At 40.8% G+C, this 12922-nt stretch overlaps 1 pseudogene; it reads right to left on the bottom strand.

Annotated features, from left to right (window-relative positions):
• Positions 1-2545: 2545 nt before the first annotated feature.
• Positions 2546-3713, bottom strand: LOC116889299 (annotated as a pseudogene).
• Between the last annotated feature and the right edge of the window lie 9209 nt (positions 3714-12922).

Below are 12922 nucleotides of genomic sequence, written 5' to 3'. Positions count from 1 at the left end.
GTAAGCTCTCAGCTACTGTTCCAACACCATGTCTGCTCGCCTTCTACCATGATCCCCTCAATGATGGTCATGGAGTTACTTTGTGAAACTGTAATACCACAACAGTCTCTTTCTTCTATATGTGCCCTTGGTCATGGCATATAAAAGTAAGCCATGACTTCAAAGGCATTTGTGTCCATCATGGACATGATGTATGGTAGAACAGTTCACAGTGACAGGAGTGGATGGTAGAAGCTGTTCATATCATGGCAAGCCAAGAAGCAAAGGGCAAGGCTGGAGTCAGAGTTCTATAAATTGCCTGTGGCTATGTCTGTGGGAGATTATCTTGATCGTTAATTGATATGGGAGGGCCCAGTCCAATGTGGACAATATAATTCCCCAGACAGGTGATCTTGGAGAGTGTGAGGAAAATATCTGACTGAACCTGAGCAACCAGCAAGCAGCCTTCTTCTATGGTTTCTGCCTTCAGGTTCTGGCCTTGATTTCACAGGCCCTGACTTCCTCCATTGATTCACTGTGACCTACAAGTTTAAGAAAAATAAGCACTTACCTCCTGTATGTTGCTTTGGTCAGAATGTTTTCTCACAGCCACACGAAAGAGATGAGAGAAAAAATATTCGACATATTTGTGTGTCATATGCTTCATTCCCCCTTTTGTAGTAGTTGCATTGATATATAATTCATATATTGTATGTTTTAGCCATATAAAAGTACAATTGAATGGTTTTAGTATGTTTAAAGGGTGAGTCACCAGTGAGTGCTGGAAACCAAACCCAAGTCTTCTGTAAGAGCAAGTGCTTGAAACAGCTGAGTCAACTCTCCAGCCCATGAAGGATATTATCTTGATTAATGATATATGTGGGAGAGCCCAGACCAATGAAAGTGGTACCACCCAGTGGCATATATTGCTAGGTAGTATAAAAAGTAGGGTGAACAATCATGAGGAGCAAGTCAATGAGCAGCACTCTTCCATGGTCTCTGCTTCACTTCCTGCCTCAAGTTCTTGCCTTGAGTTCCTGCCTTGAGTTCATGTCCTAGCTTCCCTTCATGATGAACTGTAAAGCTGTAAGAGGAAATTAACTCTTTCCTCCCCAAATCGATTTTAGTAATGGTGTTTATCACAGGGTTAGAAAACAAACTAACATAGAAATTGGCACCAGGATTTGGGCTATTTCTGTGACTGACATAACCATCTTATTTTGGGGAGGATTATGGAAGAAGACTGGATCTTTTGGCTGAAAGAAAAGCCATTGTGCACATAGAATTTAGTAGGCCATTGTGGGAGCTTGGAAGATAGGAATTCTGAGATATAGATGCTAGAGACCTGGCTTATGAAGTTTCGGAAAGGAGAGGCCATTTATGTGGTATCATGAATACGTGATTTTTGATCAGCTTCAGATAGAGAATCAGCAGTGACTAACAAGAGACCAGAATCACTAAAGTGAAACTTCTGTATTATGAGAACACTGGCTAGCTGAGGCTGAGAAATCAGCAATGATTAAGAGACCAGCATAATTAAGGGAACCTCTACTCGAGTATCTCCTCTGGGCCAGCACACAGAAGTTGTAGTTCAGACGTCTGGGTGGAGTAGGGCAAAAGCTGCATTGTATGCTGTCAACTGAAATTGATAATGTTTAAGAATCTCCTAGGTGGTATGGGTTTTGAAGGCATAAAGGGGTAATGAGGCTTGACATCATGGGAGGTAAAGAGAGGTCATTGGTGAAGGTGCAGCCTCTGTTGCAGTGAAAACCTCAGGATTGAAGCAATCATGAAGAGAAGCTGAGACTTTGCACTGAGGCAGGGCCTAATGCCCGAAGAAAATCTAGGAGGGGCTATTGGTGAAGGTGCAGTCTCAGTTGCAGTAGAGACTCCAGCATGTTGGAAGTGCCAGGACTATGGGATGACTGCCAAGGAGAGCAGCAGCTATGGAGTGGAGGTAGCCTGGGTCTCAGAGACAAGTTCTATGTGCTATGAATGGCAAACCAGGAGAGGTGGATCTTCCCAAAACGTAGGCACCCAGAAGACCATGAATGAATCCCAGATGCTGAATATTGAACTACAGGATTTAGTCTACATTTTTGCTTTGATATAATTATAATATTTCTTGGTTCTTTACTTTTGAAGTAAAAAAGCATATAACTTACTTTTTATTTTATTTTGTAAGAGTCCACAGTGGAAAGACTTTGGACATTTAGAGAGATACTGTGTTTTTAAAGATAACTTGGCATTTTATCTTTGAAATTCAGTTAACTTTATCTAAATTGAGGGGAAAACAATTCTTAAAATTGCATTCAATATCAAGATCCTTTTGTCATAAAACTACCAGTATTTTTAAGACAGAAATATTTATGTTAACAAAACCAGTTTTTACTTTGGAGTTTATTCTTTAAAAAAATTGTGGAGAGTGGTGAGAAAAAAGAGGTCATTTACAAATGATGTCTACATATGTACTCAGGTACAAACTTGTTGACAGAAAGGCTTCAGAACATGCTGACATCTCAGAAACAGTTCTCAAAGACTCAGTTTTCTCAGATTCTAGCAATGCCTAAGAGCCTTCATCTTGAATCTTGGGAGCCAAATAATACTTTGTGTCCCATATCAGCAGTTTTCTAATCTACAAGAGGGGTATGCCTGCAGATATACTACAATAGAGGGGCTTTTGTGAACAACTTCAGGTATCTTAGTGCAAAAAGTTAGCTGAACTGGCTCATTCATATCTATGGTTACAGATTCCTCTTTTATCAACATTACTTGTGGGGGTTGTGGGCTAATCCTGATGGAGGAGGAAGGGGATAGAGTGAGGCACCATAAGCCCCTGCAACTGTTTGAGGACTCCTGATCTACCCTACAATTTGACATGGCTCCCCCCTCTCCCAGGCTCACCAATGAAGCAAAACAAAGGACCCAAGGCCAGGGGCAGTGGCTGCTTCCCCAGTTTTCTATAAAAATCTCTCCAGGGGATTAGCCCCTCCCCTACAGGCTCAGGAACAGGTGAGTTAGATTCAGCTAAACAATGCAAGTTGCCTAAGATACTACATACAAACTTGTATAATAAACAATAAGGTTCAATCTGCACCTCGAGGCTGGTTTCCAGAGTCTGAATCCTGAGCATCTTCGTGAGCTCTGCCTCCACTTTCCCCCCCATTTCGCCGTCTCTGTTCTCACAATTACTTGTTTGTGACAACTTAATGGTTCCATTTCCAAGCTCCCCATTTGTGGAAAACCTTCACCCACAGGATATTACAACAGTATCTCCAATAAGGCTAAGGTCTCTACATATAAGGCACATCAGAAAGCCTTACTGTACAGCTGTACTCCTGGTCTGGAATTCCAAGTTGCTCAATATCTATGTAACTACACTAATTTCCTTTCATAGTCTCAAATTTCTCTTGATCTGGCGCTTCAATCCTAGTGCTAACATATCAGCTTTATTGTCAGCCCTTAATGTAATGATGTCTTCATTACCAGCACATTTTAATATTTTGGACATACTGGTGATGTTCATATCCATGGCCGGGTTGTGGCTGCAGTAGTATGTGTTGAAGACTTCAGAGCTCAAGGTGGGCTTACACCAAGGGAACTTGCAGTGAATCTATTTTTCACAGGTTCGCACTTCTCAAGCTCTTGACCCAGCAGGTCTTGTTAATGAAGTCTTTGAGCAACTATAACACCTTCTTCAGGATGGAGCACTAGACCAGGCATGCCTCAAACATGGTGGTGCAATTGAAACAACTAGAAGTTAGATACTGACAGGAACAAAGGCTGCCTGCTAAGTTCTCCTGGGTCATGATGTGAGAGTGACAGTAGAAACCCAGAGTGTACGACCAACTTTGACTAGTAAAATATTGGAATTTTAAAAGACTTTGGGACTTTTAAAAGACCAGAGAGATGGCTTAGTGATTAAGAACAGGTACTGCTCTTGCAAAAGACCCGAGTTTGAAGACAGTACCCATGTTTGATGACTTGAACACTTGAACACAATGCTCACACCCTCACACAGACATACACATAATTAAAAGTAAAATAAATCTTAAAAGAGATTGGTGAGGAGACCAGATAGGCTGTCTAGGAACCTATTCCAGTATCTCTGTTCTCCCAGACTCAATTCTCAGAGTCACCCATAGCACTGCAACAGAACACGAGCTGCTGCCTCTCCTCCCCACATGCATCCTATGGATCCCATAGACCATCCCCTGTTAGCTTTGCCTTCCTGCCTCATCTCAGTGTCCCAACCCTCAATTCAGGCAGATACCACTGAAGACCAGGTAGGCTGCCTGTAGACCTTCTCTACCTTCTCTCTTTCCTCAGACCCAATTCTCAGGGTCACCCCCTAGTGCTGCAACACTCCCACTGGTTTCCCCTTCGCTCAGCCTCTGATACCAGCAAGAACTCCTGTGAACACAGTGGCACAGAGGGCCAGTAAGACAGGCAACACAAATCCAAAACAATCCCTGAAAATACAGAGTGGAAAAAGAAACCAAGGAACAAAATACACACCCAACAAATATAAATCCGGAAACCAGCAGTTAGACCTATAATCAATTCAATCTGAGATACTTGGATCCATATTAGGAACAAGATCACTAACAGGAAGGCTAATGGCCCCACCTATCCTGCCATAGGCCCTGAATGTTCCAACATAGATGAAGCACAAGACAAAGACCTTCGAACCCAATTTATGAAGGTACTTAAAGGGGAAATGAACAAATCCCTCAAAGAAATCCAAGAAAAGACAAACAACTGGAAGAAATGAATAAATCCTTTAATGAAAGTCAAGAAAACAAACAGTTGAAGGAAACAAAAGTGTTCAAGACCTGAAAATGGAAATAGAAGCAATAAAGAAAACGCAAACTGAAGGAATTATGGAAATGAAAAATTTAGGAATTTTAACAGAAACTATAGCAGCAAACTTCAGCAACAGAATACAAAAAAATGAAAGAAAGAATCTCAGGCATTGAAGATACAATAGAAGAATTAGACACATCAGTAAAAGAAAATGTTAATTTTTAAAAATGGCTATCTCGGGAAGTTGAAATCAGTCTGGAGGTTCCTCAGAAATTGGACATTGAACTGCCTGAGGATCCAGCTATACCTCTCTTGGGCATATACCCAAAAGATGCCCCAACATATAAAAAAGACACGCGTTCTCCACTATGTTCATAGCAGCCTTATTTATTTATTTATTTATTTATTTATTTATTTATTTATATTAACTTGAGTATTTCTTTTTTTTTTTTTTTTTTTTTTTTTTAAAGATTTATTTATTTATTACATATAAGTACCTGTAGCTGTCTTCAGATACACCAGAAGAGGGCATCAGATCTCTTTACAGATGGTTGTGAGCCACCATGTGGTTGCTGGGAATTGAACTCATGACCTCTGGAAGAGCAGTCGGGTGCTCTTAACGCTGAGCCATCTCTCCAGCCCCCCCTTGAGTATTTCTTATATACATTTTGAGTGTTATTCCCTTTCCCGGTTTCCGGGCAAACATCCCCTCCCCCCTCCCCTTCCTTATGGGTGTTCCCCCCCCCCCCCCCCCCCCCTTGCCCCCCCCCCCCCCCGTCTAGTTCCCTGGGGGGTCAGGTCTTTGCAGGACCCCAGGGCTTCCCCCTCCCCTGGTGCTCTTACTAGGATATTTATTGCTACCTATGAGGTCAGGAACCAGGGTCAGTCCATGTATAGTCTTTTAGGTAGTGGCTTGGTCCCTGGAAGCTCTGGTTGCTTGGCATTGTTGTTCATATGGGGTCCAAGCCCCTTCAAGCTCTTTTCAGTCCTTTTCTCAAATCCTTCAACGGGGTCCGTTCTCAGTTCAGTGGTTTTGCTGCATTCACCTCTGTATTTGCTGTATTCTGGCTGTGTCTCAGGAGAGATCTACATCCGGCTCCCTGTCTGCCTGCACTTCTTTGCTTCATCCATCTTGTCTAATTGGGTGGCTGTATATGTATGGGCCACATGTGGGGCAGGCTCTGAATGGGTGTTCCTTCTGCCTCTGTTTTAATCTTTGCCTCCCTATTCCCTGCCAAGGGTATTCTTGTTCCCTTTTAAAGAAGGAGTGAAGCATTCACATTTTGATCATCCATCTTGAGTTTCATGTGTTCTAGGCATCTAGGGTAATTCAAGCATTTGGGTGGTGGGCTGAAAAAGAGGTTAAAGCATCTCAGGTGTTCCAAGGCAGGAGTCTGGCAGGGAGCTGAGAGTCACATAAGTCTCAATGATGTGTGTACTCACCAAGTCTCTGGGTCTCGACCTGCTCTCCCTTACCAAACTTCCTGGCATGGTTTTACATCCCACAAAAACCAGATATGAAAAGGGAACATAATCATTGACACCAAGGAAATCCAGAGAATCATAAAGACACAATTTAAAAACCAGTACTCCACCAAATTGGAAATCTAAAAGAATTCTATCATTCCTTCAACAGGTGCTACTTACCAAAGTTAACTCAAGATCAGATAAACAATGTAAATATACTTAGAATCACCAGTGAAATAGAAACAGTCTTTAAAAGTCCCCCCACCTCCAAAAAAAAAAAAAAAGCTCAGAGTCAGACAGTTTCAGTGCAGAATTCTATCAGATTTTCAAGGATGAGTTAACACCAATACTTCTCAAGTTATTTCATCAAATAGAAACAAATGAACATTGCCAAATTGATTTTACAAGGCCGCTGTTATCCTGAGACCCATATCACACAAAGAATCAACAAATAAAGAGAATTACAGACCAATTTCTCTTATGAACATAGATGTTAAAATACTCCTCAAAATACTTGCAAACTGAATCTAAGAACACATCAAAATAATCATCTACTATGATCAAAGAGGCTGGCTTCATCCGAGAGAAGAAGGAGTGGTTCAAGATACAGAAATCAATAAATGTAGTCCACCATACAAATGAACTGAAAAGAAAAAAATGTATGATCATTTCATTAGATGCTGAAAAATCCTTTGACAAAAATCCAACACATTTTCATGATAAAAGTCCTGGAAATATTAGGGATGCAAAGGACACACCTAAACATAATAAAGGCAGTTTAATGAAAGCCTATAGCCAACATCGAATTAAATGGAGAGAAACTCAAAGAAATTTCACTAAAACCAGGGACAAGACAAGGCTGTCCACTCTGTCCATATCTATTCAACATAATATTTCAAGTTTTAGCTAGGGCAATAAGACAACTGAAGGAGATCAACGGGATACGCAGAGGAAAGGAAAAAGTCAAAGTATTATTTGTAAATGATGTGAGAGTATACATAAGAAACCCTAAAAGTTCCACCAGGGAAACATTATTGTGATGGGTGTGCAATGCTTGTAACCACTATGGAAATCAATATGGCAGTTCCTCAGAAAATGGGGAATTGATCTACCTCAAGACACTTTTGGGCATATTACCCAAAGGATGTTCCATTCTACCACAAGGACACTTGCTCAACTATATTCACTGTGGCTTTATTCATAATAACTAGAAACCAAAGCAACCTAAATATCCACCAGATTCTTTGAACATATACATATATATATATATGTATATATATGGATATATAGATCTATATCTATATTTCTATATCCATTTAGATGCCCAGCAAGGCCATCCTCTGCTACATATGCAGATGGAGCCATGGGTCCCTCCATGTGTAAATTTGGGTTGGTGGTTTACTTCCTGGGAGCTCTGGGGGTTCTCGTTGGTTGGTATTGTTGTTCTTCCTATGGGGTTACATTTACACAATGGAGTATTACTCGGTTGTTAAAAGTAAAATCATGAAATTTGCAGACAAATGGATAGAAATAGAAAAAAAATCATCCTCAGTGAGGTAACCTCTAAGTGGACATTAGCTGTAAAGTAATGATAATCATGCCATAATCCACAGACCCAAAGAGATTAGGTAAAGAAGAGGGCTATAGAGGGGACACATGGGAAGGGGAAGTAGAATAGATTTTGTGGGTGGGGATGGGAGCAGAAGGGATCAGGTTGAGGGGGAAGGATGGAAGGAGAAAGGCAGGAGGGAGGAGACAACTGGAATTAAAAGGCACTGTGGAAGAGGGAATTGTGGAAACCTAGTGCAGTGGAATCTTCGTGTAATCTATTTGGGTGATCCTAGTGAGGACTCCTAGTGATGGAGGATATGAAGTCTGAACTGGCCATCTTTTGTAGCCAGACAAGGCATCCAGTGCTGGGCCTAGGTTGCATTTGGTTGAGTTGTTGGCCAAGGGATTCCATGGAGATCCCTAAACAACCCAGGCTGATGCTAGGATGGAGGGTTGCTCTCCACCAACTGGACAATGGGGGGGTAGGGAGATTGCCAGGACAACATCACACAGCTCATCGGATGTGGGGTCGAGCTGGTGTCTGCATGGAGCCTTCACCCCCCCCCACCCACACACATTCTAGTCTCTTTGGTGCCAGAAGATACTTGGCAGGCTACAGAAAGAAACTGGATACAAACCCAGCCACAAAACCCTCGAGTACAATCTGTCCTCCTGCAAGATGTTCTGGGTCAATAATGATGCAGAACTTGTGTCAGTGGCCAAGAATTGTTTGGTTTAACTAGGGGCCTACTCCATGAGAGGGAGCCTACCCCTGACACTGTCTGGATAACCAGGAACTGAAGACTGAATAGTCCAGAGACCTAGCATAGGTAGAACGGAACGAGACTAAAAACAACAACAACAACAACAACAACAAAGAGTGGAATTATTCCTAATAATATTTTGTGAGACTCATAGATTGGTGCCTTTTCTACTCATCCTCAGATACAGTCTTCATCAGAGAAGCTTCCTCCAGCAGCAGATAGAAGTGGGTGCAGAGATCTAAAGCCAGACATTATGTATAGAGAGAGTTTAAATTGTAGGTCTCCACTGGGTCCCTCCTCTTGGTGCACTGAGAACTCCATGGAAGACGGGGAAAGGAAGATTATAGGAGTCAGAGGGCATGGAGGATTCTAGGAGAACATGACCCACTGAATCAAAGCAGTGCTCATATGGGCTCACATAGACTAAAGTGGCAAGTGAAAGGTCTGCATGGGTCTGCACTAGGTCCTCTGCATATGTTATGGGTGTTAGCTTGGTGGTTTTGTGGGACCTTAACTGTGGAAATGGGTGTGTCTCTGCCTTTTTTGCCTGCTCTTGGGACTCTTCCTTCTATTGGGTTGCCTTGTCCAGCCTCAATATGAGGGCTTGCCATGTATTATTGTGTCTTGTTTTGTTGTTTCGGAAAGGCCTACTTTTGTCTGAAGGGAAACAGAGAGGGAGTGGATCTGGGGAAGAGGGGAGATATGGGAGCTGCGAGGAATAGAGGGAGGAGAAACATACTAGGAATGTTACTAGAAAATGAGAAGAAGCTATTTTCAATAAAAGGGATTGTGGGACTTTTAAAGTTATACTATGTTTTATATGGCCATATCAACATTACCATTACATCTTGAGGACAAACGTAAACATTTATGGTTTAATAGTGATGTGTTTGTGTACCAAATTGACAGAATCAATTGCTCGGGTTAGGTGTCTTGCTTGTTTGTTTGTTATTAGGGGGATGTTAGGGAGCAGGAGTGGGTGGACGGGCCAGGGAGTACCCTCTTAGAGGCAGGGGAGGGTATAGGGGCCTTGTAGAGGGGAAACTGGGAAGGGGGATATCACTTGAAATGTAAATAAATAACCAATAAAAATGAAAAAAAATTGTGAGAAAAGGAGCCTCAATGGAGAAAATGGAGACTGTGGGCAGGTTTGCACAACTTTTTCTTGATTAATGATTGATGCCGGAGGGACTGGCCTACTATTATTGGAGCCACCCTTGGCAGGTGGTTCTGGGTGATATAAGAGTGCAGGCTGAGCAAACCAGTAAGCGGAATTCTTCCATGGTCTCTGAGGTTGTTGCTGTCTCCATCCAGGTTCCCCCTGACTTTCCTTTATGACAAACCACAGCTGTAAAAACTTTTCTCCCTAAGTTGCTCTGGCCATGGTGTTTATCACAGCAATAGAAACCTAACTAGAGTATTTATTGTGTACCATGGAGCAATATTTCGTTCATTTTTACGGCAGAATAATATGATATCATATGGATATGCAGCTGTTCATCAGTTGATGGACACTATATTGTTTCCATCTTTTGGATAATATTAATAGTGCTGCTGTAAATATTTTATCTACAGACACACTTTCCATTTCTCTTGAGTACATAAGTACCTAAGAGAAGAATTGCTATACCGTATGCTATTCAAGTTCATTGGCCATTAAATTAGGATGATTGGAGACTGAAGCAGCATACACAAGGTCGGCATGGGTCTGCGTCAGGTCCTTTGTACTTTTTTGGATTCCTTAGTGTGTGAACAAGGTGATTTCTGATTCTTGTGCCTTTTCTTAGCATCTTTTCCTTATATTGATTTTTTTCTTTTTCAACTGAGATTGATAGATTTTATTTTATATTATTATAATTCAGTTTGCTCTTAGAAGCCTGTTATTTTCTAATGAGAGACAGAAAGGAAATAAATCTGGATGAGGGGAAGGTGGGGAGGAACTGAGAGAAATAGAGGGAGAAGAAACCATAATTAACGGTATATCATGTGAGAAAAGAGTCTATTTTCACTAAAAGGAGAAAATAGGCTGTTTTCCCTTTTGCTATTGATTTACATATCGTATCAGGGTTCCTGGATGGCAGGATTTCCAGGGCTAGATAATATTTGTTGTAGGTAGCTGTCCTGTACAATGTAAAATGTTTAGCAGCATCCTTGGCTCTACCTACTAAGAAACACTAGACTACCCCCCCCCACACACACACATTATGACAGCCACAAATAACTCTAGACGGGATCGACTATTGCCAAGATTAAAAAGTTACACCCAATTGAGAACCTATCATAGGTTCAGAATAAAAATATTTTTCAGGTATATTTCTTATATAATTTCATTCCAGTCTGTGGCATTCTTTTAAATTTTGTCAGTGATTTTTTTTAAAGGACAAAGAGAAAGTAAGTAATAAGCTTGAGGTCAATGGCATAGAAAAGGATTTTCTAAACTCCAATGGCACAGGTATTAAGAGCAACAATTAATAGAATTCCTCAAAGCTAAATAGCTTCCTACAGCAAAGGACATCATCCTTTGGGCAAAGTGGCAGCTTATAGAATATACATCTGATAGAGGGTTATTATCTAGAATATATAAAGAACTTTTTAAAAAAACCTTTCAAGAAAACAACAGTTTAAAAACAAGGCATGAAACTAAACAGAGTTTTCAAAAGATGAAATGCACATGGCTTTTAAGAAGTTTTTTCCTATTCTTTACCACCAGCATAACAAAATTAAAAGTACTTTGAGAATTCAACTTAACTCAGTCAGAATGGCCAAGACGAATACAGAAAATCACAGCATAAGCTGGTGAGGATGTAGGGAAAGGGAGTACTTATTCATTGCTCGTGGGAGTACAAAAACTGTTACAAAAATATGGAAATCAGTGTGGAGGTGTCTCAGAAAGTGGAAAACTGATCTTCCTCAAGATCTAGATCTACCACTCTTGGGCATAGGATTCTACATCTTAGCACACAGATGCTTACTCAGTCATGCTGAATGGATGCTCTATTCATAGTAGCCAGAGTTTGGAAAGATTCTAGATGCCCATCAACTGATGAATGGGATAATGAAAATGTGGTGCATTTACACAAAGGAAAATTATTTAGTTGATAAGAAAAGTGAAGTTATAAACATGTATACAGGAATGGATCTAAACAATTATCTTGACTAAGGTAATCCAGACTCCAAAAGTCAAATATTGCATTTTTCTTGCATATGAATGTTACCTTTTAAGGTTTCCATATGTGTGCTACAGTCTGAACTACAGATATTGGGTCCCTAGTGAAGGACCAAGAGAGAAGTAATCTTCCAAGAAAAGGGAAATAGAATACAGTCTTGTAAAGAGACTGATGGAAACTAGTATAGGAGGATTAACTGAGGAGTGAATGTGGCAGCACGGTTAGGAGGGAATTTGGGGAGGAACAACTAACACAAAAGGCCTTTTGAGAAGTCACACGGAAACCTACTTCTATAGAAGCTTCCTATATTATACACATATATGAGAGGAATTTAAATAGAGTTGCCATACAATGGAGGAGACAATGTTCCCAACAAGATACCTTATACCTCCAAATACAGCTTCTAGTGCCAGAAATCATTTACATCATGTAGTCATTGAGTCATTGACCAAAAGGGTCTCATTTACTCCCCCAAACATTATAGGCTATTGCTAAGGCTGTTGGTTATTTTCCACAACCTGTTGGGAAGACACAACTTACTTAAGTCATCAAATATGGGGAAGTCGAGCTGCTGCCCAGTTGGATGCTTCATTCCCTAGGGACTAGCATCCATGGTTCTCGATGTACTCTGGACCCTCCCAGAGGAAAAAGGTAATCATCAAGATCATCTAGCTATAAGCCCTATGACATATAAAAATGACATGCCTGCAAGACGTACTGGTGCAACAGTAGCATAAATAGTGTGGAAATAACATTTTAATTAGATTTAAGGCACATACCATGAGATGCAATCCAATTCCTGAAACTGCTAAAGTGAGAAACTGATACTATATCTAGGATCAAAACTATTTCTATTACTTTGCTAAAGGGACTTAGCAATAAAATAACTTCTAATAACACATTGCTATACTCAACCCTCATTAGAGACACTTTTTCTTTCAGTGGTTGCTAATCAACACACAGACCCACAACTGGACAACGCACAGAGTAAAAGACCTCAGAGCACTCAACTCTAAATTGGATGTCCTTATCAAAGTTCTCGCTTTAAGACTCTGGGATCTATGGAGAAAAGAAACAACATCTTTCAGACACAACAGGACTGATACACATTAATTCATTCACAGAGATGGTGACAACACACACAGGACCTTTCTTATTTCTAAAACCAAAGTCCCAGCACTGAAAAGT

The sequence above is a fragment of the Rattus rattus genome, chromosome X, assembly GCF_011064425.1.
Source record: "Rattus rattus isolate New Zealand chromosome X, Rrattus_CSIRO_v1, whole genome shotgun sequence".
NCBI lineage: Eukaryota > Metazoa > Chordata > Mammalia > Rodentia > Muridae > Rattus > Rattus rattus.
Note: the sequence above shows the minus strand (reverse complement) of the source record. Positions and strands in the feature narration are given on the sequence as shown.